The following is a 27,139-nucleotide window of genomic DNA, read 5'->3' as shown; positions in this document are numbered from 1 at the left end:
ATTTAACCCCAAATGAGCTCTGAAACAAACACTACAACATCCTTTCTTACGTGAGGTTAACTGAGAAGTCTTGGGTCATTGTCTCTCTAAGGACACTGAGATCTTCCTGGAAGAAAATATAGAATGAACTTACACAGGAGAGAAATTTTGAAGCCCGTGTTGTAGAGGAACTTGAACCTTCAGCTGACTCGGTAGTTAATGACATTTTCACAATAGCAGAGTGCAAAGGCTTGTGGGTAGACAGCAGTGATGCTGTGGAGCTAGCTGAGGAGCACTGAGAAATTATCTACAGAGGGACTTCAGCAACTTTTGATTGACCAACCCATAATGGCAGTTGAGGAACTTTCTGAAGATGAGGGAGAGTATCAACTATCAGTGCAGCAAAGTTCTTCTTCTGAAATAAAGGAAACCCTGAAAAAATGAACAGAGCTATAAACATGTGTAGAGAGGACCCACCCAGACAGGGAAAAAACCAATCATTGCATCTTCTTGCTTAATGACAACATCATGTCACACTATAGAACAGAATTAAAGCAAAGACAAAAGCAGAGGGCCTTAGACAGGTTTTTAGATTTGAAAAGGTTGAGATCTAGTGAGCCAGAAGCAAGCAGAGTACAGACTCTGTCAAAGAGAGAAAGGACACAGAGGACCAGATTTCCTGATGTTCCTATGGAAGGGAACCCCTTCCAAACAATACCCACCCTCAATTTTATCCTCCCTTCCTGCAACCCAAAGATGTCAATTTGAATGGTAAGTACAGTATGAAATTGTTGTTTCCAGTAAACTAGGTGTATTTTATGACACTTTGGTGAATACACTAGGAAAATTATTGATGGTAAATAACATGCATTACATGACACTTTTAATTATGAAAAGTTTAGTTAAGTGGTTCTTTGGAAGGTTTGGGAAACATAAGTATTTCCATCACTGTGGAAAAACAGCCTTGACATAAAACCAACTTGAGTTACAACCAGCCCTCACGAAAGAACTGAGTTTGTAAATCAAAGGTCTACTGTATCTTGATGAGGATTAATTGTGATATGTCTTTCTAATAAATTTAAAAAATTTGAGCATCATCATATATTTTAATGAGCCTGTATGTACTAGCGGCATTAAGCCAGAGGTACATGCCTCAGGACAGAAACGGGGAGGGTAGTTGGCAACACCCTTAGTTAAATTATACAGGTAAAACCTAAAGTCAGTTTGAATCTCCTCCTTACTGCACCAGCATTTCTGGACATGACCCTCTCTCTGTCCAAACAATGCTGCATTTGTTCATAATTCTAGGTTGTTTGTTTGTCATGAATAGTTTTTTTAAAAGGTAGTAACAACGGAATTTTCTCTTTCTATTCATATTGTCTCAGATTTAACTGTCCTTGAGTCTTTAACCTATAGTTTGTATCTACAGTGACCCCAGCCAGCCATGTGTTAAGGATTTGGATCCAGTTTGCTATTGGAAGGTGGTATAAACTTTAAGAGTAAAGGTCTACAGGGAAGTTTTCCCATATTTGGAGACATTCCTTTTAAGAGGATTATTTTACTGTTTCTTCCTCTCTGTCTCTTCTTGGCCATAAGTTAAGTGGTTTTGCTCCTTTTCTGCAGTGATTGCTACCTTATCCTAAGTCATGAAACAATGGGGTTCCAGTCTATGACTGAGTTACCCCATTGTTTGCTTAGCCAAAATAAAACTTTTCTCTTTGTAACTTAGCTAAGTTACTTATCGTAGGAATGGAAAGCTGACTGCTATACAAGTTTATGAGTGATGGAGGTTGGTATTTTTATGAAAACAAGACTGCAGGAGTATAGGAATTTGTAGAGTTGGGCATCCTCTTTCCTCCCTGTCATGGTTTATGATGGTGGCCCCCAGGTCTCATGCATTCGCACTGTGCCTTTGTGATTGGTTCATTGTCTAGTACTTAGATTGGGGGTATGAGTGCTACACTGGCCTAGGGGCGAAGCCAGGATGTGATGTAAGGGCAGGAAGAAGACGTGTCTTGCTCTTTTGCCTGTTTCCTCCTTGCTGTTTGTAGCGGCCATGAACTGTGGCCCCGCCACGCCACCCTGCCTTGGAGCCAACTGAGTATGGACTGAAACCTCCAAAAACTGTAAGAAATAAACCTTTCCTTTCCCTGCTTTGGGCTTCAGGTATTTTGTCTCAGGGATGAGTAAAAAGTAACTAAGGCACTCCTTTTATGATTCTCCTTGCATGTGGAAATAGACTAGTTCCAGTTTTCCTGGAGCCATGATACCACTTACTCTGAGTATATCATTATCATCTTAGATTCAGACATGTTTCTTTATAATCTTCCCTACTCCCAACAAATGTTTACAGTCTTAACAAGACTGAGCCTTGGAACAATTGCTTCTAAACAATGTCTGAAATCATTTGAATGTCTTCTCTCATTGGCTGACAACACGGTAGTAGCTACAATGGCTAGCAGATTTCTCATTGTGACAGATGGGCCTCAGTTATTTCATGTTTAGACTGTTTTGTTCAGAATTTATGTTGACAAAAGAGAAAAAAAAAAGAGAAAGGGAAGGAAAAGATTTCTTGGAAATGAGGAGGTGTTTGTTGTGTTTCACAAGATGCCTGAGAGGCACAAGATTGCCTTCACTTCAATCTCAGGATGGTAACAGTGCCTGAGGCACATCAACAGCAGCGTCTGGCATCCCAGGATGCAAATAAGCCCCTGACTGACAAAGACAAGACAGAAATGGATATTCTGCCGGTTTCAGAAAATCCCAAAGTTAATATTTACAAATAGGACTTTAGATGATGCCAGGAGAAAGATAGCTTTAAAAAAATAAAATAAAATAGAAAATCATAAATTCTTCAACAAACAAATAAAAAGACAGTTCTCTCCACATGATTGTTTTCAGCCAAAGTCTTTCTGGTGAAATATGCCCATTCCTCATCTGTGAGGGAAACACATACAGACCCATTAACTTATGGTATGGGATTTCTAGGTTAAATTGGGGTTGCCAACAGGAAAACCATTTCCTAGTCCGGTCATTTAATTTGTGATTGATAAGGCTAAATTTATTTAAAGCATAAAAGAGAAGGAAGGGGAGTAAAAAAAAAAACAACAAAATATATAAATTAGTAATGTGTCTTACACAATGCTCAGTTCCCAGTTATTTTTTCCAATTATTTTTATGCAAAATATAAATTACTATTTATTGTTTTTTCTTATTTTTCTTTACTTAGATCATTTGTAAGTATTTGAATTTTTTTTAGAACTATTAGAGCTTTGGAATTTTTAATATAGATGTTTCTAAGGTTTAGGATTTAAATATGAAACTGCTTCCTCTTTACCTTCTGCACTATTTTAAATTTTCAAGCTGTACAATCTCTTCCTCTTGAGTACCAGTCACTTCTGTCTCACAACAATTATTTATTTTTCACAGAATTAAATCCTTTGAAGAAGCTTACCACATTATGCTTCAAGGTTTCCTTTTTTCTTTCCAGAGTATTAAACTGCTAGCATAGCAAGTAAAATATAGTTTTTAAAATTTTTGTTTGTTTGTTTTTAGCAGAGTGGTTTTCATATTACAGCTGGGCAGATTAAGTGACCCTCACTCCCCCACAGACCTTATTGCAAGTGTGTGTGCTGTTTCCTCACAACCATGCCCTACATCCCTGTCTGTGAGAGGGTGAGCAGCACCCTCACAGTCTCTCTCAAGCCATGCCCCATTTTCTCTTGTGCTTCTCTACTGTCAACCTGGTATTAATTTCTTTATTCAACCATGTCTCAAAAATTAACTTTTATAAGACCTTTCATTTTGAATAATTTATAGAATCACAAGCAAGTTCAAGAAATAATAGAATGATTCTGTATGCCCTTCACCTACTTTCCCCTAGTGCTAACATCTTGCAAAAACTATAGTCCAATATCACTAGCAGATAACATTTATATAATCCGCTGGTTTGAAATAGGTCTTGCATTTTGTCTGCACTCATTGAACCATGTACAAGTGTACACATCAAATTATATGTAGTTGTGTTTCCATGCATAGATTTCCATGTGTGATAACAACTAAGTCGTAATCACAAAATTCTGTGCCATAAAACCTATATTGCTCCTGCTTCCAGCTCCATTTCTGAAACAACCAATATATTTTCCATCAATATGATTTTGTGGCAGATTTTACAAAGATATGGAATACTCAAAATATATCAGACAGAGATACTTGAAATAAAATACTGTGTAAAATTCATACACTGCAGAAATAACCAACAATAAGACAAAGTGTCTGATACTGAGGACATAATATGAATCATAATAAGAGCTCATGGAGCCAAAAAGAAAATAAGAAAACAAGAGAAGATTATCCAGTAGTTACTGGATGACAACAAGAAGACCAGTCTAAGGCAAGCCAAAGCTAGAAAAAAATTAGAAGACAACACAGAGGAACTCACTAATATACTTACAGAAACCATGGAAGTTCCTCAAAACAAGAAAAGAGTTTAAAACACAAGCAAGCAATGATTGTAAAACACCAAACAATTATGAGGAATAAAGAAGCTTGCTGAGTCACATCCTTATTAAATAACAAGATGTGCATCAAAAGCTGAAAAACCTAAACCATTGCAGTATTTTATAAGCAGCAAGAGAAAAGCAAAACAAAACAAAATCACATATAAAGGTAAACTAATGACAGTCTCAGCAGACTTCTCAACACAATCCTAAAGAGAAGTTCTTGGAGTGAAAATTTTCAAGCTCTAAGAGCAAACATGTTCCAAACTAGATTAACTTACCCAGAAAAGTTATCCTTCAAAATAGATGGAGAAACAAGGGATTTCAGTGAAAATGAAAATGACCTGCTCAGAGGATATATCAGTCCTAAACCAGCACTAGAGAAAATGCTTAAGAATATTCTTACCAGAAACAAGGAATCAAATACAACTAGAAAAACACAGAAAACTGGTGAGGTCAGTGGGTAAACACCAACAAAAAAATCAGGAAAGGAACCACAAACGATACACCAGATAAACAGATAAAGAAGATGATAGCAAATAGCACAGCTCAGTAATATGTCTCAATGTTAATGACCTCGACTCTCTAATTAAATGACAGAGGCTGGAAAGTTGAATCAAAAAATCAGAATCCAGCAATTTGCTGCATTCAAGAAACTAATCTAATGCAAAAAGCATTCATGTACTAAAAATGAAGGGATGGAAAACAATATTTCATTTATCAGGATCTTCAAAACAAGCAGCTATAGCAATTCTAATATCAGACAGACATGGTAAACTTCCAGCTAAAAGCAATTAGAAGAGAAAAAGAGTCACAGTACTGGTTAAGGGAACAATCCAACAAGAAAAGGTAATATTGATAAACACATATGCATCTAATATTGGAGCAACTGACTTCATAAAACAAAAACTGCTGAAATTAAAACATCAAATAAACACTAATAACAGTCATAGTAGGGGATTTTATCACTCCACTTTCACAAAGAATTAGATTAATCAAACAAAAAACCAATAAATAAATCTCAGAGCTGAACCACAACCTTGGACACAGGATTTAATGAATATATACAGAGTATTCAATCCTTCTACAAGAGAATATACATTCTTTTCAGCAGCACATGCTACTTTTTCCAAAATAGATCCACAAAACCTGTTTAAGTAAATATAAGAGTAAGAATTAGTCCTTCCACACTACCACAACACTGCAATGAAAATCAATAACAGAAGAAAGTTCAGAAAAATTGAAAGGTTCTGGAAGATTAGCTACATACACCTAAACAATCAGTGAGTCACAGAAGAAATCAAGTAAGAAGTAAAAAATTTCTAGAAGTTAATAAAAATGATAGTACAATGTGTCAACATCTGTGAGACACTGTGAAAACAGTTCTAAGAGGAAAATTCATCACAATCAATGCTCACATTAAAAGAAACAACAGACCAAGATCAGACAATCCTATGAAAAATCTTAAGATACTTGAGAAACATCAACAAACTTGTGCAAAACTGAAATTGAGGAAGAACTTTATAAAGATGAGAGTGGAAATCAATGAAATTGAAGCTTAAAAAAAATGAAACAAAATCAATGAAGAGCTGGTCCTTTCAAAAATAAATAAAATACATAAGCTCCTAGCCAGCTGTACCAAGAGAAAGTGAGTAAAGACTCACATCAGTATTGTTAGAATTGAAAATGGTGAAATCACAACAGATACTGTGGAAATCTAGAAGATAAAAATTATATTCCAGCAAATTATCAAATCTTGAAGAAATAGACATATTCCTAGACACATATAAACTACCAAAACTAACCCAAGAAGACATAAATATGCTTAAAAACCTAATATAAAGAAATGAAATTGACAAAATAATGAGGAACCTACTAACTAAAAAAATCCCAGTACTGAAGGATACACTGATGAATTCTACAAAACACTTAAGGATGCTACACCATCAATACTCCTCAAACTGTTCAAAGAAATCAGAAGGAATAGAGTTCTCACAAAGTTATTTTCAGAAGCCATTATCATCTTGATCTTAAAACTGGATAAAGACCCAACTAAAAAAGAAAACTACTCACTAGGGAGACAAAATGATATTTACACATGTGAGTCTGATTTACTTCACTTATGAATATGGTCTCAAGTTACATCCACTTACAAAACTTCAAGTATATCCTTCATTATAGCTGAATAACACTCCTTTGTATAAAAAACTCACACCTTTTTTTATCTGTTCCATGGTTGATGGGCAATTAAATTGTTTCCAAGATTTAGCTATTACAAATTGTGCTACTATAAACATGAGTGCATATATATATCTGTGGCATGACATTTTCAATTCTTCTGGGAAAATACCAGAAGGGGAATAGTTGGAATGAATGGGACCTCCATTTCTAGTTTTTTGAGGAATCTTCACACTGATTTCCATAGTGCTTGTACAAACCTACACTCCCACCAACAATGGACAAGGGTTCCTTTTTCCACACAGTTGTGCCAAAATTTCTATTGCTTGATTTCTTCATGGCATCCACTCTTTCTGGAGTGAGATGAAATGTGAATGCTGTTTTAATTTGCATTTCTCAAATGACCAGTGATGTTGAACATTTCTTCATGTATTTATTTTCCATTTGTATTTCTTCATCTATAGATAACTGTGCTACTAATCTCTATAAGTTCATCAAAAAGAACAGTTTGTACTTTCATTGTTTGACTGTTTGATCACTTTTCATGCCTAAACCTTGTAATTTGAACAACTACTTCTAAGATTACAGTATGCAATATATTAACTAATGTTAATTTCCTACTATTTTTTAAAATTCTGTATCATTTCTTCCCTTTTTTAAAATAAAAAATAAACTATAGACCAATCTCTTTAATGGACATGGATCTAAAAATCTACAATTAGATATTAGCAAGTAGAATGCAGTACATTGTCTAAAAGATCATGCATTGATAAAGTAGGTCTTATCTTAGAAATGTAAGGATGGTTCAACATATGTAAGCCAATAAAGGTAATACATCACATAAACAGAATCAAGGTAAAAAAAAAAACCCACATGATCATGTCAATAGATGAAAAAAAAGATGTCAACAAAATCCAAAACCCTGAAGAAAGCAAGTATAGAAGGAATATACCGGAATGTGATAAAAGCTATGTGCGATAAACCAGTAGCCAGCATCATGCTACATTGGGGAAAAAAATAAAAGCATTACCTCTAAAATCAGAAACAAGACAAGGATTTCTCCTATAAACTCTTCTATTTAACTTGAAAAATTAGACAGAGCAATTAGGCAAGTGAAATAGATAAAAAGGATACATATAAGAAAGAAAACTCAAATATTCATTACTTATAGATTATGTGACATTCTCCATAAAGGTCTCAAACATTTACACCAAAAAAACAAAAACCTCTCTTAGAATAATGATCTTCAGCAAGATAACATGATACAAGATCAGTGTACAAAAATCATTATGTACACCAGTAATAAACAAGATGATAAGCAAGTTATGAAAATATATCGCTCACAGAAACTTCAAGGAAAATAAAATATTTGGGAATTAACCTACCAAGGAAGTAAAAGATCCCTTCATATAGAAGTGCAATATTTTGAAAAAGGGGATTGAAGAGGACATCGGAAAATGGAAAGCTGCTCCCTGCTCCTGAATAGGCAGAATCAGCAAAGTGGCTGTTATGATTTGTGTGTAGATGTCCCTCCAAAGCCTCATGCAGTCATGCCATGGGAGGAGGGGCTTTCAGATGTAAGTGAATCAAGAGTGTGTGATCCTGAGATTAGTGGTACATGATAAATTCACTGATTGTTTGGGCACCACTCTAAACGCAGCAGCCTGGATAGAATATAAAAGGAGCATTAAGATGCTGTTACATTTGGCTGTTGCTTTTGCTACCTTTCATCACTATGAACAATTACCTATCTGCCATGTGCCACCCTGTCTTGGAGTCAGCTGATTATGGACTGAAACCCCTAAAAACTGTGAGCTAAATAAAACTTTGCCTTTTAAACTTTGGGTGTCAGGTATTTTGTAACTAAGACAATGGCCAGACTTCCAAACATGTTACATAGATTCAGTGTAGTCCCAGTCAAAGTACCTACATCATACTTTATAGATCTAGAAAAAAGTAATCCTAAAATTCATATTGAACCAGAAGAAATCCAGAATACCAAAAACAATTTGGGGAAACAAAAGCAAAGCAGGGAGTACAGTCATTCCTGATTTCAATATATACTACAAAGCCATAGTAAAAAAATGACAAGGAGTGAGGAGCAAAGATGGCAGATAGATAACAATTGGCCTCAGAGGCTCCCTGAGATAGTCAACTTATATTCAACATAATACAGAGTGGGGAGCCACAAACAGAGAGAGACAAATTCTCTCATCCCAAGAAGAAATTAAGGCGACTTGCCAACCACCCGAGCTCCCATCGCGACTTGCAGAGGTCTCGCTGTGACTTGCCGAGGTCCCGCCAGGACTTGCCAAGCCATCCAAGGACCTGCCACTTCAACATTGAGTTCAGGGTCAGGAGCCAAAAGGAAAGCTGAGTTGGCAGGATGCCTATATTGACGTGTGGTGAGTGATGGGAGTGGAGCCATTCCATAAGCAGGGGGGCTCCGGTGAACGACATTCTGGGACTGGGCAGGACTGGCAAGTACAAGGGGCAGCAGTGACTTCAGTCAATTGTTCCCTTCCCAAACGGGACTGGTCACGTGGCCTGCGTCACGTGGCCTGGCTGAGACCCAATAGGTTATCCAAAATCAAGTCCCTACAGTGGTGGTGTACACTAACCACACTAACCCAGTGAAAGCCCATAAGTTTGACTGACAGTTCAGGCCGCAGCAGCTTGACTGACTGAGAGCGGAGGCAGCGCAAAGAAATATAGTGCACACCACAGCAGCTTCACTGATCCCAGTGGCGCCACCTCTGGCGCCCCCGTGCCACCGGTGAGACCTGTTGCCGTGGGCCCGCCAGAGTCTGGAGGAGCAGAGGGACTTGGTGCCCACTGGCCGCCACCACCCCTGCTGCTGCGGCCATCACCGCTGCCACCGTTGCCGATCCAGAAGGGAGGCGGCACAAAGTCCACCACTGCTGCTGTTGCCGCCACCAACCACAGGAGAGGCAGTGCAAAGTAATACAGTGTGGGCCACAGCAGCTTGACTGATCTGGAGGGGAGGGGCCAGCATATGTTGTCTCTGTCTGCAAATCACTAGCACATAGCAGTGGGAAGGGTCACCTAGTCAGTAGACTCAGAAGAATTGTAACCAACAAAGAAAGAAACTGGGGCCTCCTGGAAGAAGTACAAAAGATGAGAAGAGGAAGCAACAACAAAAAGTCCCCAGGTCCCAACCCTGAGAACACTGACCCAGGACAGGAAAATACAAAGGAGAATGAGAACAGCAAACATGCAATATCAGACACGCACCAGTGGATATAAAGAGATATATTTGGGACCTCATCGACCTCAAGTTCAAAAGTGAAATATTTAGCCAAATAAAGCAAGATATAAAAGATTAATAAAAGAGATACTAAGCATCCCTCAAGTGGACACAGACAGAAGAAGGGAGGAACTCAAACAAAGGAGAGAACCATTTAATGAAGAATATGAAAAAATAGAATACATGAAGCAGATTCAAAGAGATCACCAGGAAATTAAAAACTCTATGGAAAGATGGCAAATCAGTTTGAAAGAAACTAAGCATAGATTATCCAAACTGGAGGACAATTTTGCAAAGTGGGAGTATGAAAGGGAAAACTTTTAAAAAAGAACAAGGAAACAAGCAGTAACAATACAAAGGCTAGAAGATGACAAAAGGACCTATAACTTGACAATAAAGAATGTGAATGAAGAAGCTGGGGTACAAATAAACAAAGGCACTCCAAAGGATATTCACAGAAATAACTAAGGAAAACTTCCCAAGTATAGGAAAAGGAAATGATATTCTGATGTATGAGGCATACAGAACTCCAGCCACCTACAACCAAAACAGAGCTACACCCAGGCTTATAATAATCAAGATCCCAGAAATTCAATATAAGAACAGAATATTAAAAGCTGTTAGAGACAAGAAACAGATAACATATAGAGGAAGGCCCATCAGAATAACAGCAGACATCTTGACACAAATCATCAAGTCAAGAAGAGCCTGGAGTGAAATATTCCAAGCCCTGAAAGAAAATAACCTTCATCTCAGATTGATATACCCTGATAAACTATTTCTAGAAATTAATGGAGAAACAAGATGCTTCCAAGACAAAGAGGGACTTGGGAAATTCTCAACCACCAATCCAACTCTACAGAGAATACTTCAGGACATTCTAGAGAGAGAGAAAAGTATTAGAATTCCAGGAACAATGGCAGAGAGGCCTCAATGCATGGAGCAGAAAACAGAATGAAGAAGACAAGCAGACAACTGATGGCAAAAATAGAGCATAACAGAAATGAGGCAGAGAAGATTTTATTCAAAACTGATATGATTGATAGTATCAAGGCTGAAAGTATAGGCAACTACACTGAAGATGACACGACCCTTCGATACACATTCTGGTTTGATAACTGCTGGTTTTTGAAGTTCTATACTATATACAAAGTTATGTTTCTATTAATACTGTTATGTACTGATATATTCAATTATACTATGTCTATGATACAGACAATTCTATTGGAGATAATAAAAGACAGCACAGGAACCATGGTAGAACTCTTTGTGCAACGGTCTTATATGTTCATTTCATTTCATGGATTTATAGGAATATGTTTTGTTTTGCCTTGCTTTGTTTTGTTTCTCCCTCTAATATAGAAAGGATAGAAATACATGTTAAGACTCATGAATGTGTAGAATCTATAAACAGTTTATGGAACTGATCTTATGACACATGATGAAATGAACAGATACTTTGAAGAAAAAGAGACACTAAAATACCCAGTGCTGATCTGGGAGTGTCATAATGTGAAACTCAGCAATAGTATTATTCTTCGTTCAGAGCGATATTAGCCTGCTTGGGTTTATTCAATCTCAACATAATTGAAGATATGGATAACTGCATGTATGTTTAAGTGTATAGGATTAATAACTATATTTCTAAGTTTTTGTTGGATAGTTGAACAGAACTGGTTGCAATCTCACTGTTTGAATCCCCACTTTATATGCTCCGCTTTAGTATCTTGAATAACTATTTGTAAAATGACAATATGTAAACATCAACTAGTGATTTCTTACTGTTTATTTTTTCTCTGAACATGTGTATTATTTCTACCTATTTTCTGTTTTGTTTAGTCTTTCTTTAAATAAATTTTTTTTTAAATGACAAGGTACTAGAACAAAACAGATATGAGATTCAGTGGAACAGAAGTGAGGATACAAAAACTTTCACTGATGTGTTCAACTATTTGGTCTTCAATAAAAGGGCTAAAGGCATACACTGGAGGAAATATAGAGGGCAAAACAAGTGATACTATGAAAACTGGTTTTCTGTATGCAGGAGTTTAAAACTGCAACCTTTTCCCTCACTGTATACTAAATTAAATTCAAAATATATCAAAGATCTGAACATTAAACCTACTGAAAGATAAAATAGATAAAACACTTGAAAACATGATGTAGGAAAAGATTTTCTAAACAGAACATCAATTGCATAAGAAATAACAGCAAGAATCAACAAATAGGATTATGTCAAACTCAAAAGCTTCTGTACAGCAAAAGAATCAATCAGTAGAGTGAAGAGACACCTACAGAATAGGAAAACAACTTTGCTAGCTACTCCTCAGACAGAAAGCCCGGATTATACAAAGAAGTAAAAAACATTAAACCACCTAAAATAAAAAACCTAACTGAGAAATGGGTAAGAGAAATGAACAGATGGTTCACAGAGGAAGAAATACAAATGGTCAATACATATACAAAAAATGATCAGCATGTCTTGTCATCAGAGAAATGAAAATTCAAACAATGCTAAAATTCCATCTTACTCCTTGAATGAATGTCTACCAATGAGAAATCAAATAACAAATGCTGGTGAGGCTGTTGTGTAAAGGATCCCTCCTTTATTGTTGGTGGGAACTTAAATTAATGCAAGTATTATGGAGATCAGTATAGAAATTTCTCAAGAAACTCAAATTAGATATTTCATATGATCTTGCAATCTCTCTGCTAATTATCTTCCCCAAAGAAGTTAAGGCATCATAGTACAGTGATACACACATACCAATATTTATAGTAGAACAATTTGTAATAGCTAATCCTAGAAACAGCCTGCATACCCATCAACAGATGACTAGATAAAGAAAACATGGTATCTATATGTAGTGCAATACTATTTTACTATGAAGAATGACACATTTAGACACTTGTAGGAAAAAAATACATGTGAAAAATACAATGCTGAGTGAAATAAACTAGACACACAAGTCTAAATACCGTGTGGTATCTTTCATTTTAGTGAGGCAAAGTGCAAACATAGAGAATAATAAGTGATGATAGAATGGAATAAGGAAATAGATGCCTTGCAATAGAGAAAAGGTCCGAGGAAAAGTAGGTGAGGAGTGAGGAGGAGGGGAAGGGGAAGTCAGTAGACTAAAGATAGAGTCTTACAGACATCGATGAATGTAAACATTATACACCATAAAATGAACTAAAATTAATAACGTCCACAAGAATGAAAAATGAGACAGAGGGGTTTCAGGAGCAGGGAGGACAGGAGATTAAAAAAGGAACTTACCTCACTGGAGTTTTAATCCACTCCCCAAGATGATTACAAAACGCATAACCTGCAAACATGTACTAATAGAACAAAAATTAAAAAGTATCATTGTCCTATAAAAATGATTTTGTGCACTTATACACTTGTACTTTTGACATTTTTGACAGCCTTTTTGAACCAGCACACAATGGGCCTTTTTCTATTGGCATCAACACTTTTTCCATAAGATTCTTTGAAAATTCTTTGACCTTTTTGGCACAAGTAAATGGATTAACTGTGCTTTCCTTAAAACTGTTTTCTGGGCCAATGGAAGTCATTTTTTTTTTTTGTTTTCTTAATTTGTAATGAGGATAAAAAGTGTGTCCATATAGACACATGTAGATTCGTTTCTGCACAGCTCTCTTCTCTGAGATCCATACATGACCCAGAAGAAGCTTCCTTTTATCATCAGGGGTTGTTGTTACCTAGTATCCTGAGAGCACTTTGAGACCCTCCTTAATAGACTTCAGACCTGACTGATACTGTCTTCCCACCTCTGCAAGGGATCTTGAAAGTGAACTTGTGAAGTATCTTCAGCTAGTCAACTCTAGCTGCGCAAGCCACAATGACCTCCAGAAACAGTTAGATTTTATAACTGGAATTCAAAGAATTTGCTCTCAGCCGCTGTTCCTTCTGACCACAATTTAAGGTTGCAAGGACAATTTCTTGCAAGTTCACATCCCTTCTGATCACTTTTGACATTTGAGCAGTGATAGAAAGCAGACTACTTTCCAGTTTAGAACAGAAAAATAATGAGGCCAGAAAAGAAGGCAGGGCCGTGCACCGAGCCTGAGAAGAGGATGATGACTCTGTTAGGCCCAATCCCACCTCCCTGAGCCTGTGGAGCCTGCTGGTTAAAGGCTGGCAATGAATCTCTCAGAGTGAATGACTGAGTATTTCAGGAGGGGAAGAGATATGGTGATCTGGAGAAGATGCATAATACATAGCAAAGTGTGTCAGGGTTCACAGGTGGCCCTGTAAGCCTAGGGATGGATAATGACTATGATCATTGCCTCTTTTATAACAAAATAACAGAGAAAAGAGAGTTTGAAAATTGCCCAGGTGAGGGCCATAGTCTGTTGAAAAGGACAAAGTGGAGAAATTCAGTACAGTTGCTGAGCGGGACAGTGAGGAAGACACGAGGGGATAGTTTGCCAGGTGTCACGGTTTATGTCTGTGGCCCCAGGCCTCATGAGTTTGCATTGTGCATTTGTGATTGGTTCATTGTCTACTGCTCCGATTGATGATGTCACTGCTACATTCACATAGGGGTGGAGCCAGGATGTGATGTAATGGCAGGAAGAAGGTGTGTCTTGCTCTTTGCTGGTTCCTGTTTGCTGCTTGCAGCCACCATGAACTGTGATCCAGCCATGCACGCCTGCCTTGGAGCCAACTGAGTATGAACTGAAACCTCCCAAAACTGTAAGAAATAAACCTTTCCTTTCCCACTTTGGGCATCAGGTATTTTGTCTCAGTGACGAGCAGAAAGTAACTAAGACACCAGGCCCCCAAAATGTGAAATAGTCATGGTACAAAAGAGAAGAAAAGAAAGTGCTCCAAACTATATAACTGCATGTATATTTAAGTGTATAAGATAGAAAATGATATCACAGAGTTTTATTGGATCAATGAACAGAACTGTTTGCAGTATCATTGATGGAATGTCCACTTTACAAGCTCTAATTTTGTGACTTGAACAATTATTTCTAAGATGACAATATGTAATCCATTAACTAGTGATTTCCTACTGTTCATTTTTTTTCTGTAAATCTGTATAACTTGTACCCTTTCCCTGCTTTTTTTTCTTTTCTCCTTAAATAAAAATTAAAAAAAAAAAAAAAAAAAAAAGACACCAGGCAACAGGAGTTAACTGGGGAAGGTCTATTCAGCTGGGGAAGGAGGTTGGCCTTCTCCATCATGGAGGTCATGCTTTGTGATTGCACTGCCAAGGAGAGCACAGTTTTCTGATGTTGAGCTCCCACTGCGTTTACTGTTATGGATACAGAGGAAGCTGTGCTACCTGGACACTCATGCTTTCTACCACATGAAAATCCCAGGAGCAAAGTAGTTTCTGGATGAGGGTGCTGAGGGTAACACTAGAGGCACCACAGGCTCGATCTCTACTGCTTCCTGACTCCTGCTTCATGTGCAGCTTCTGTTTAATACTGAGCTACTGGCTTTTCCTGTCAATTTTATCTCTGCATGGTTGATATGCTCCCCCATTTGAGGGTTCAATGAGCTTGATCCTGTCAACTGGCCTGAAGTACATCTCTGCACTTGCTGGTATCACCTGACCTATGGGGGGTGCAGCTGTACCCAGGCTCCTACAAGGCAGGAAGACCGCAACAGTGAGGCTGGCCACATATGAGCTTATAGGGGCTCAGTCATTGCTGCAGAAGTTGTGATGGCTTAGAGGCTTCTTGCTTTTCTCAGTAAGGGTGCTACCATCTTTCATGGCCTCCTTCTTATACGATCTTGGGTACTTACCGTACAGTGGGTGCTGTACTAGATGGTTCTGTACAGCTCTCACTTAAATACATTACCTCATTGGATCGTGTGCACAGATCCTACGACCCTCTCACAGAGATTAAGCATCTTTCCTCTACATGCACAGATGATAGAAAAGGGTTAGAATTTGCTGCTAATCTCTGCGATTCTTCTTTGAGGAGCCTTTCCCTGGAATACAACTCCTCTGTTTGTCAGGTCCCTGAGTTCCTGGGTTTGCCTATGTAACTCTTCTTTCTTCTGTTGGAAACATGTCTTTGTGCCACCCTTCCTCTAATCATGGGTTCTTCATAAAAAATATGCACGTCACCTATATAAGATATCATATATGACTTTTCGCTGAAATCTGCTTACTTTATACTTTATGTATGAAGTATGTGTATGTGTATCTTTCCTGTCTTTATAGTTTTTTCTCCTTAAAAGTGTTCTCCTCATCTCCCTTCATTCTGTGTATTCAAATTCAGAGGCTTTCTTTAAGTATTTGTGAGATACCTGTTGCCTACCTATGAGGCCGTCATCAGATAGTATAAGCAGTGACCCAGAAAATTGTATGCTTTTGTTTTTGATCTAGTTACACATATTTTATGTCTTTGCTTCTTTCAAAGTCAATAAAAATAAGTTTAAGTATTTTCATTCATTCTCGCATGAATCAGCAGAAATGAGTAACAGCCATGCATCTGATGAATCTTGGCAGACTCTTTATCATCCTTGGAAGAAAAGACTTCTCATTATCCATGTCAAGACGATGTATGATCGCCTTCAAACCCCTCATAGAAAATCACAATGACTCCTGTCCTAGGGCAAAATTCCTCTCTATTCGTGGGGAACTGCAGCATTTCCCCCATTGAGGTATGTGAGATGTTTGGTCCTTGTGAAGAACAGTTTTGTTCTGTGTGGCTAAAACATTAACAGTATCTTGTTTTGGTGAATAGTAGTTCATCATCTAACTTCCTAATCCTTGGTGTGTCAATATTTGTAATTTCAGGGAGAAGAAGAAAGAAAGATAGAAAAATCCCCATGGCTGCTCTGGGAAAATACCGACTCTGAAAACTATCTACTAGAAATATGAACGTTATTTTTTGAAAATAATAAAAATGAGCAAAAAAACTGCCAACAAGCCCTCGAGGTGTACAAAACAGAATATGTAAGCATGTGAAGCATATTGAAACTTCGAAAAGTTGTGTTTCTAGTTAATCTGAATTTCATTCCATTCTCCGGATAATACTGAGTTAGAAATTCTCTGGGAATCTGCCATAAAATAATTAGATGAGCAGCACATCATGTAGCTAGTCTAGTAGGAGAAAATAGAAAACTTTTTTAGCTTCCTTTTTATTGGTCTGATTTTTAAACCCTTGGGTGTGTCAATTGAAGTAAGTGCTGGCAATGTTCTGAAAGCCCCTGTCCTTCAACTTGTCAATTACTTCAGGGTAGTGTGGGATGGATAGAAATAGATCTGTTTGATTTGCTTCTTGCTCTTTCTCCTGGATTTTGTGGGTTTCCAGGTTATTCAACTAAGTGTGAATTGCTGTTCATACAGATGCACTGCCATGATTTCTGATTTGCTGGCTGTCATCCCCATTAATCACAGACTAGGCTGTCAGACTGTCACTTCTTGTTGTTGTAACAATTTGTTTCATACAAGGGCCCTGATTCATGAAGAAGAGGAAGGAAAATAAAAGCCTACAGTTGTCCTGTTTTGTCTTGAGTTGGAAGAACACAGGGACTGCGCATATACATTAAGTAAAAACACAAATTTCACCTATGTCCTCAAAATTTAATTACTATTCACACAACTTGGATTTTTCATGCTGAATCTGTATTTGTCCTAGAGCTTGAAATCTGGTGAAGCTCCACTCAGATCTCAGAAATGTTCAGAAACACAATTCTCAGGGTGCCTCACCTGACATAGTCCAAAGCTCAGTTTCCCAGAGCGTATTGCCCGCACTGCCATCTCTAATCACCCAAAGGTGGCCTGTTGACAAGCCGTGCCCACATGCCACCTGCCTCCTGGAAGGCCCAGTTCTTCAGAGCCCAGATGTTAAATGCCTTCAAACTGTACTGCAGTGCCACCTTTCACTCCAGTTTTCACTAGAAGTTTCATTGTGCTTTTAAATTACATTTTCTTTCTGGGGATGGCACTAAACTGTCAATCTAGTATCTTCCAACCCAGGCTGCTGAGTCTCTTGTTCTGGGTCTATTTTCTCTGCTTGATTCTTCAGGGGATTCTTCTTTTGGTCATAGTGGGGAAAGGAAAGGGTGAAGGGCTCTTTCTGTTGGAAGTGTACTGCTCCTCGGAGGCAGGACAACCAGCAATCCCCTGCATGGGACACCCCCTAGTTATAGGTCTCCGAGTGGTGTGCTTCCCGGTCTCTTTGTCCAGCATGCTTCTCTCCACATAGCTGCCTCTCTTCCATCCATTCTACATCTTTTCCTCCTCTATTTCTAGGTTGTCTCCACAGTTTTGACCCTCCTTTGGGCAAAGAATCTCAGGGATTTTCTCTAAGTCTTTGGGTTCTTTTACCTGAACCATTTGCAGACCTGCCCTTTGTGATCAGATCAGCATAAAGATGCACGCTAGATTTCCTTCCTATAGTTTTCAAGCTGTATCACATTTGTACAATCCACATAATCATTTTCCTTTTTTCTCCCAGTTTTGTGGTACCACAGAATCACATTTACTTTATGGTGAACTCAGATTCCCACATTAAGGACCTATTAGGAAAGTAAAAATTTAGTCATTTGGACATTTTGTATTATGTATCATATATTCAAATCTTATAAATTTTTGGAATTAATTTTCTATTTGATTCAGAAATGTAGTCATATTAGTTTCTCCAGTAGTTTTCAGTAACTTGAAAGTGTGAAAATTTAAAGACTTAGCTTCTAAAAAGCAATTAATGTGTACTGAATTAGAAAATAAATTTAGATTCTAAAAATGCTACTAGTTCGATAAAGCAATGTAATTTCCATGTTGTCTCAAGCATTAGACTTAATTTTTCTGTCATAATATACATAACTAATTTACAGGCAAATGCCTTTTTGTAAAAGCAACGTTTTAGGCACTTCTAGGGATGTTTGCAGTAAGGCCACTGTTCTGCCTTCCTCAAAAAGTTAGAAACATGGGGGCAAACCACCAAAAGTGTTATTCAGGACAATTTGTAGACTTAAGGTTTAAGGTTAAAAAAACCTCTAGAAGAAATAAAGAGAATATTTTTACCTCTTTGAAATAGACAAAAATCTCTTAAACAGGGCAAAAGCGGTAACTATAAAAAGATCTATAAAAAGATTGATAAATGGCATTTCATTGATATTAAAAACTTTTGTTTAAAAAAAGACATCATTAGTAATCAAAAGTCAAGCCACAGACTAAGGAAATATATTTTTCTTTTTCTTTTTGGTACTGGGGGTCAAACAGGAAACATATTTCTAATACATATACCAACAAAGATACCATATGTAGAATACATAAAGAACTACTACACATTCATAATAATAAGAAAAACCCAATTTAAAGTAAGAAAAAAATTTCAAGAGGAATTTCTTAATAAAATTATCAAAATTAGTTGAAGAGAAGTTGCTTATTACCATTAGTCATCTGGAAAATCCAAAATAAATGTTCCAAGAGATTGTATTACAATCTCAACCATGAGTGAGGATGGGGCAAGTGAAACTCTCCTATATTTCTGGTGGGAAGATATTTTGTTACAAAGACTGGAAAATTGCTGGACATTATCAACTAAACTAAACATGTGCCTCAAGTTCCCTCACACATACATATCCAAGAGAAATACATATCCACAACTACTAAGAGACACTACCCAAATGTTTACAGTAATTCAATGGAAAAGAAAACAACTCAAATGTCACAGAAGAATAGATAAGTAGATCATCTGTTTATGCAGGGAAATAATACAAAATATTAAAAAAGAAAAAAATTTCTATCTTCAGCATTTCGTATTTCATAGACATGAGGATCAGTGAAGGAAACTAGATAGACCAGCCCCTACAGGATGATGCCATTAACATAACATAGTATAAACTTCATGTAGGTTGGTAACAGATGAAACCAATCTAGGTCATTGAAATCTGAGTGGAGGGTACTTCTAGGAGGTTTGCTGCATAGAGAACATAAGGGTGCAGTCTGGAGTTCTAGAATGTTCTGCATCTTAATATCAATGAGATCCCCTAGATGTGTGTATGTATGTGTACAGTTCTCAGAGTTATATGTTTAAATTAGGTAGGTTGCAAAACAATCCATTTGTCTTAAAACAGATTTATATTTGAATGCATAAAGAGGGTAAAAATTACCAACTTCTTCCTTAGAAAATATAGAAATTAGAATACTGACAGCAAGAGAAAATGAATAAAATACAAATCATATTTTTTAATCCACCAAAAAATGAACTTACAAGGAAAGCAAATAACATTAAGGCCAAGAACAGGTTGGCCACTTCAAGCAGAGCTGAGATGTATCTTCTTGCTCACTGCGTGCCACAGAGGCAAGGAGAGATTTCAGGCACCAGGCCTGTGGATCAGAAGGATTCAATTAGGAATATAAAACATTTCTAAATGTGTGTTCACAAGTTTAAGGGAGGAGACTCCTTGGGAGCCTTGGACAGGATGCTCTTTGTACTCATTCATGGGTCCTTTTCTCACAATTTACCAGATGCTCAAGAGAAATAATTGGTAAGGAGAAGATCAAAGGAGGACTTTTGCAATAGTGCAGACCTGAAGCATAGGGTGGCCGCCCACTGCTGTGTAAGAGCATGAAGGCCCAACAGAATCTTTTTCCTGCATGGAACAAATTGCTTACGCTCCTCTGAGACACAAGGAAAAGATCTACAGGTGGAGGGTCAGGCTCAATGAGAATGCCCCAGCTCTTGGACTCAGGCACACAAGGCTCCTGATAGTCAAGGCTGGGTTAGAACCATGCAAGTGAGAAGCCAGTAATGGTCCATCTTTTAAGCACTGGGGAAGAAACAAAACTGTTAATCTGAAATTTAATACCCAGCCAAAATATCTTTTCAAATATGAAGTCAAAATACATTTGCAGGCCAATAAAAGATGACAGATTTCAGCAGATCTTCAGGGAATGAAATGAAATACATGTCCAAAAATAGCGCAAAGAATCTGTGCATCATTGAAGTACATTTGTGAGGTATTAGAAATATATTATTGTATTTTACAGTGAAATGAAGCAACATTCTGTCATCTGAAAATGCATTGTAATGAATTGATGATATATATTGTAGAACGTAAAACAATCACAAACAGTTTTAGGAGGTTTAAATAATGAGTGAACTGTGGAAATAAAGTGAGGTAATATATCTCAAGCGAAATCAACCAGAAAGAGATGGGAAGAAATAGATAGATGGAACAAATAGAAAATATGCATAAGTTGGTAGATCAAAACATGTTAATAATCACATGAAATATAAAAAGACTACTTGTACCAATTTAAGACAAATGTCCTCGGGATAAAAAAGACAGACCAGTGCATGCTATTTTTGAATTATCTTCAAGGTGCCTCAGGTGCAGTAAGTAGTATGTAAACAGGTTAACGTAACAAAATATAAAAAGGTATTAAATTTGACACTAATGATATAACTAAATATTTTAACTAACTATAGAGTTGAAAACTATCAATTAAAGTAACTTCAAAAGAAGGAAAGTTTGAAGATAAACAGGATCAGTGCCTCATGATGAAGGGATTAATTTGTCAAATGGATATAACAATCCTGAATGTGTCTGCAAGAAGGCTTCAAAATACAAAACAAAACAAACTTAAAAACTCTGAGAGAAATCAAAAGAAGAAATAGAAAATCACAAAAGTATAACTGGACCTTTGGCTTCTCTTTAAGCTATAATTTGACAACCATTGCTCTAACTTTATAAAAATAAAAAGATAAACACACTGAAAATTCAAATTCACACTTTTCTTTGGGCCCATTAGAGGACTGATGCAAAATGAACTGTCAGCTTCAAATCTGAGAGACCAGGACACCCAGAGGATGCAGCCCTCCTGGAGGAAGCTGCTGGGGCACTGGGCTGCCTGGCAGTGCAACCAGTGACTGGAGGTCAGGAGCAGATGGACCTGAGAAGCTCCCAAGGAAAGTGGTCATGGGAACTTTCACACTCACAGTCTTAGGAGTAGTGAAATATGTCCACTTCAAACCCAAAGAATCCAGAGACACCTAAGAAGATTGCTTACCGTGAATAAATATGAAACAGCAAAAACCTAAAAGTTATGCACCCAAATATGTCACACTTCAGAAAGTCAGTGGTGAAGGAAAAATTTTGAAGTCAAACAGTTTATGTAAAGCAAGTGAAAGGAAGACTATAAAGATGACAGCAAAAACCAGTGAAATGGAAAACAGAAGAATAATTTAAAAATCACCATAATAAAAGCTGGCTCTTTGACAAAATCTATAATATTGAAAAATTTCTAGTTAGATTGATCAATAAAAAGGAGGAAAGACATAAATTGTCAATATCAGGAACAAAGGGTAAGATTTCAGTGTAGGTAGAACATCACTAAAAAACAAGTAAGTATGCAAACCAACTTTATGCCCATAGAGCTAGTAACTTAGATTCAATAGCAAAATTCCTTCAAAGTCACAGACTGTCAAAGATCAATTAAGGAGCCTTGCATAAGCCAAAAAATCTGTGTTCTTTAAAGAGGTTAAATTTGCAAACAAATGAAATTGCATAAAGAAAATTTCAGACACAAATATTTTCATTGCTGAATTCTACTGACTAGTTAGGGGGAAAAATGCCACTTCTACAAAACTCTCTTGAAATTAGAATTAGAAAATGCTTTTCAACACATCTTATGAAACCAACATTATTTTGTTATCAAAAGCAGAGAGTCAGAGAGACCAAGACAAAAGCGAATAAGAGAGAACTAGAGACCAGGACCCCCCAGGAGCACACACGTGGGAGTTCTCAACAGAAGAGTTTAGCTGGATGCAGTCATAAGTAGCAAAGATTGTATATCATGGCTAATAGGACTTTATCCTGGAAATACGATTGGCTCACATTCAAAAGTCAATTAATATTTTCTATGTCCTCAGGAAAAAGAAAATATTGTAATCATCCACAAAATTCAACATTCATTCATGATAAAATTTGTCATCCTCAAGGGAAGAAATTCAGTTTTATGGAAGGACATATATAAAAAAGCCCTCATCTAAAGTAGTACTTAGTACAGAAGAGCAAATTGCTCAACCTGATTCTAAATTTGGGGAAACACAAGGTTGACAACTCCATTCAGCATCAAACTGACAGTCTGATGCAATAAAACGAAGTAAGATAAATTAAAAAAAAAAACAGGGTGAAATGGCAGAATAAGGCTTCCTGTATTCATGGATGATAACGTACTTAGGAAATTCCAAAGAGACTAGAAAAAGTGAAGAGAGCCATTGAGTTAATTTAAGAAAGATCACAAGCTACAAGTTCAATAAACAAAAATACAACACATTTCTATATCCTAACAATGTAGAGTATTTTATCCAATACGTCATAAAACATTAAAAATTTTGTTATAAATCTAAAAAAATACGAGCAAGGTCTATATGTTTCAAACTATAAAATAGTGCTGAAAGAAGTAAAATATAAAGTTATGGACAAAGATGTTCTATCCATAGACCAGAAAGCCCAATATTGTTGATTATCAGTTCTCTTAACACTAGTTTATAAGCAAGTGAAATGATTTGTACACAACTCCAGTGAGAATCTTAGCAGTATTATTTCTAGACATGATTTCAAATAGTATATGTGAAAAAGCAAAGAAACTATAATGACCAAAAGCACTTAGGAGAATAATTCCTGAGGCCTCAGCCTCAGTAAAATCTAAAGCTAAGATAGCCGAAGCTGTGCAGGCCTAGTGAGAGATGAGCCCCTGGATGAATGCAACAAACTAGACAGAGCAACAGGTCATAGTATGCCTAGGAAATTACTCTTGACAGAAGTTCAGAAATCAGCTTAATGAAGAAAGAATTTGTCTTTTAGGTAAATGATGTCACAACAATTGTTCACTCTTATACCAAAGTATGAACCTTAACCTATATATGATACCAAAAACAAATAAGTAAAAATAAATCACAGAACTAAACCTCAAACTATAAAACATTTAGGAAAAAACAGGCAAAACTTTTTGCTGCTCTAAAGAAAACACATTTAGATGTGATGCAGAGAAACATGACTCACAATGATATATTGGGATCACAAAATTTAAAATTTTGCTGTCTAAAACTACTAACAAAACAAAAACTTTTACCCTATTGACAAAATATTAAAAAACTATATTATTAATAAAGTAAAAATAGTGCCACAGACTAAGAAATATTTGCAAAATACTTAGAAAATGAAGAACTTACATCAAAAATGATAAAAATTCTCAATATTTAATAATAAGTAATAAAGATTTATCAATAATAAATGACAAAAATATGAATGATACCACATCAAAGAAGATATTGGAGTGAAAAACAATTTTGTGAAATGGTGCTCAGTATCACTGGCAACCAGGGAAAAGCAAAGTAAAATCACAAGGACATGCCACTCCGAATTCAGTAGAATGTCTTAAAAACAATAACTTGAAATGCCAGTGCTGAAAGGATCAGAGCGCCGACCTCAGTGTCTTGTTTGTGATGGTTGCAAATACGAATTGAAAGAGTGTGTTTAGTCACTTTCCCATCATGGATAAAAGTTTTGAGAATAGCAACCTTTAAGTCCCTCAGTAGGAAATATTTATTTCGGATCACAGGATTGGAAGTTTAGATCCACCGTCAGGGGGCTTTACTGCCGTTCGGTCTGTGATAAAGCAGAAACATCATGGCAAGAGGTCGGGGTACTAGAAAAGCTGATAACTCCAAGACAGCCAAGAAAAGAGAGAGAAAAACAGCCAGCGAGGAATCAGCTGCAGGCCAGTTCTGTCTCTCAAGACCATACCTTGCCCACACAATTCACTGCCTTTGATTGGGGATCACTCCTGTCTCCATCACCTCCCAATATCACTCTTAGATTAGATCTAGGGCACTCATCAACGGATTATTGTAATGACAAAGTTAGAGCCTTCGTGATCCAATCACTTTCCAAAGCTCACCATTAGCAGGTAAGCCTTCAACACAATGAGCTTTCTGTGGGACACTTTCAGATAAAAATCCCCCATCCTGGAAAACTACCTGACAGTTCTTACGATATTAAACACATGCTTCCTTTTTGACCCAATGTCCCCACTCTTAGATATTATCCCAAAGAAGATAAAATGTATGTTCTTCCAAATTTTTGTACACAAATATATACAGCACACCTATTCATAATTTCTCAGGCTGTGAACAATCCAGATATACCACTGTCAACTGGAAACCAAATGGTAGGGCATCAGTATAAGAAAATATCCCTGGGAAGTAAAAAAGGACAAACTACTGGTCAGTAAGTCTCTTAGGTAACTTAGCTAAGTGAAAGAAGCCACACTTAAAAGGTTACATATTATATGACAGTTATATACAATTCTGGAAAAAATAAGTCATAGAATTAGACCACTGTTTGTTAGAGACTGGGATGGGTTGAAAGGTTTACCATGAAAGAACCCAAAGAAAAACTTAGGAGTGAAGAAGATATTCTTTGTGTTTATTGGGATTGTGGTCACACAGCTGTTTGAGTTAAAAGTAATAATAATAAGCTGCACTAAAAAGCAGAACTTTACTTGATAAATTATAGCTCCAAACATGCGATTTTAAAATAATGAACGTGAGATATCCTACTTGATCTAGTTTAGATAAAACTTTAGAACATTTATACATTTTCAATAAGGTATAAAATTAGATATAATTTCTTATTTAAAAAGCTGGATGTATCAAACCAGAAGATTTGTTACTTAGCTAAGGCAAGATGCTTGCACATACTCATTATGTCTCATTTAAATGCACGTCACTGTCCCCATCACCAGCTCATCTCCTTCCATCCCCTAGAAACAGCCTCTTTAATTTTCCAAAAGGATAATGGTGTTGGAAAGAGAAGGCTCTGTTCACTTGAATGTCTCTTGGAAGAAAGAATTTATGAGAGTCTTATACAATGCTTAAGTGTCTCAAACTCCTTACAGGCTCAGAAGCTGCCATTTATAAAAGACCCCTGAAGTTTAACATGGAAGAAGTGTCAGAAAAATCAGTGTCCAGCTTTCATTCTTTCTTTCTTTCAGCAGCCAGTCAGGCTGTGGTCCATCAAAGCACAAATTATAGCAGTAACACCCGAATCTCACTTCAGTGTCCTCTGCCTTGAACAGTTCATGCAGCTCCTGTCCACCGATCTAGGGTGTCTATTGGAGGGAAAAGATTCTTGCTGCTGTGGACCAAGACAGTTGGGCTCACAGGGCACAAAGTCAGACAGGACAGAGTGGAATACAGGGCTCATGGACACATAGGATCCATCCAGCATAGTATCCTTCCCGGGAAAATATATTTAGCTGTCAAAATCTATCAGTCTTTCCTCTTACAGCTAGTGTTTGGTGTTTCAAGAAATGTAGGAAAAATAACCACTTCAAGCTTGATTTAAGTGTTTTCTTTCAGGTGTCACAGACTTAGTGAAATTGGTCCATATTTATTCCTCATCAATGCATACCATTTGGTTTTGAAATAAATGAAACCATATAGTCCTAGCTTTATGAGAATCATCATTACACTTTTCCTTAACACAAGCCATGAGCAGATGAAAAAAGTACATATTATAAAAATTAAATAATGGATATGGAGGGACATCTAGCCAACTATAGAGATGAAGAAATTAGACACAACTTACATTTGGTAGTTTCTGCCTCCTACATAATGGAAAGTCAATAAATACTTCCTGTATTTTATGTAATGAGAAATGTATGGCAAAATATTTATACTATATCAACTGCACAATGATCAGTAATAATATAAACTAACAAAATCCAAGGTAAGGAGGCAAGGGATAATACTACAGTGTGTCTAAAAAAACTACTCACTGTTCCCAGATGGTGAACAGACATTGTCAGATGGTAACACATAGAGGCAAAAACACCTGCACTCGTACACATGAGTTACCTGGTAAATACCAAAAACTGGGAATGTGTGCAATAGATATTTACTTCTCTGGGTGCTGGATGACCTGGTCCCTGGTGAGGGCGCATCCTTTCAGCTCGGAGGTGGCCACTTTCTCACTATCCTCTTATATGCTCACATGTGGGCTCAGTGGGGGAGAAAATGCTCTGATATTGTTTGCTTCTCATAAGAGCACTAATTCCTGCACACTCACAACCTCATCTAAGTCTCAGTATCTTTCAAGGGTCTCACCTGAAAATATCATTAAGGTTCAGGTCTTTATTCTTGAGTTTTTGGGGGTACAGAAGTATTCTACCTAATTTAAACTGTGCTGCTAGCTACCAGA

This window comes from Cavia porcellus, unplaced genomic scaffold (assembly GCF_034190915.1).
Source record: "Cavia porcellus strain 051 isolate PalLab524CR breed Dunkin Hartley unplaced genomic scaffold, mCavPor4.1 scaffold_20, whole genome shotgun sequence".
Lineage (NCBI taxonomy): Eukaryota > Metazoa > Chordata > Mammalia > Rodentia > Caviidae > Cavia > Cavia porcellus.
Note: the sequence above shows the minus strand (reverse complement) of the source record.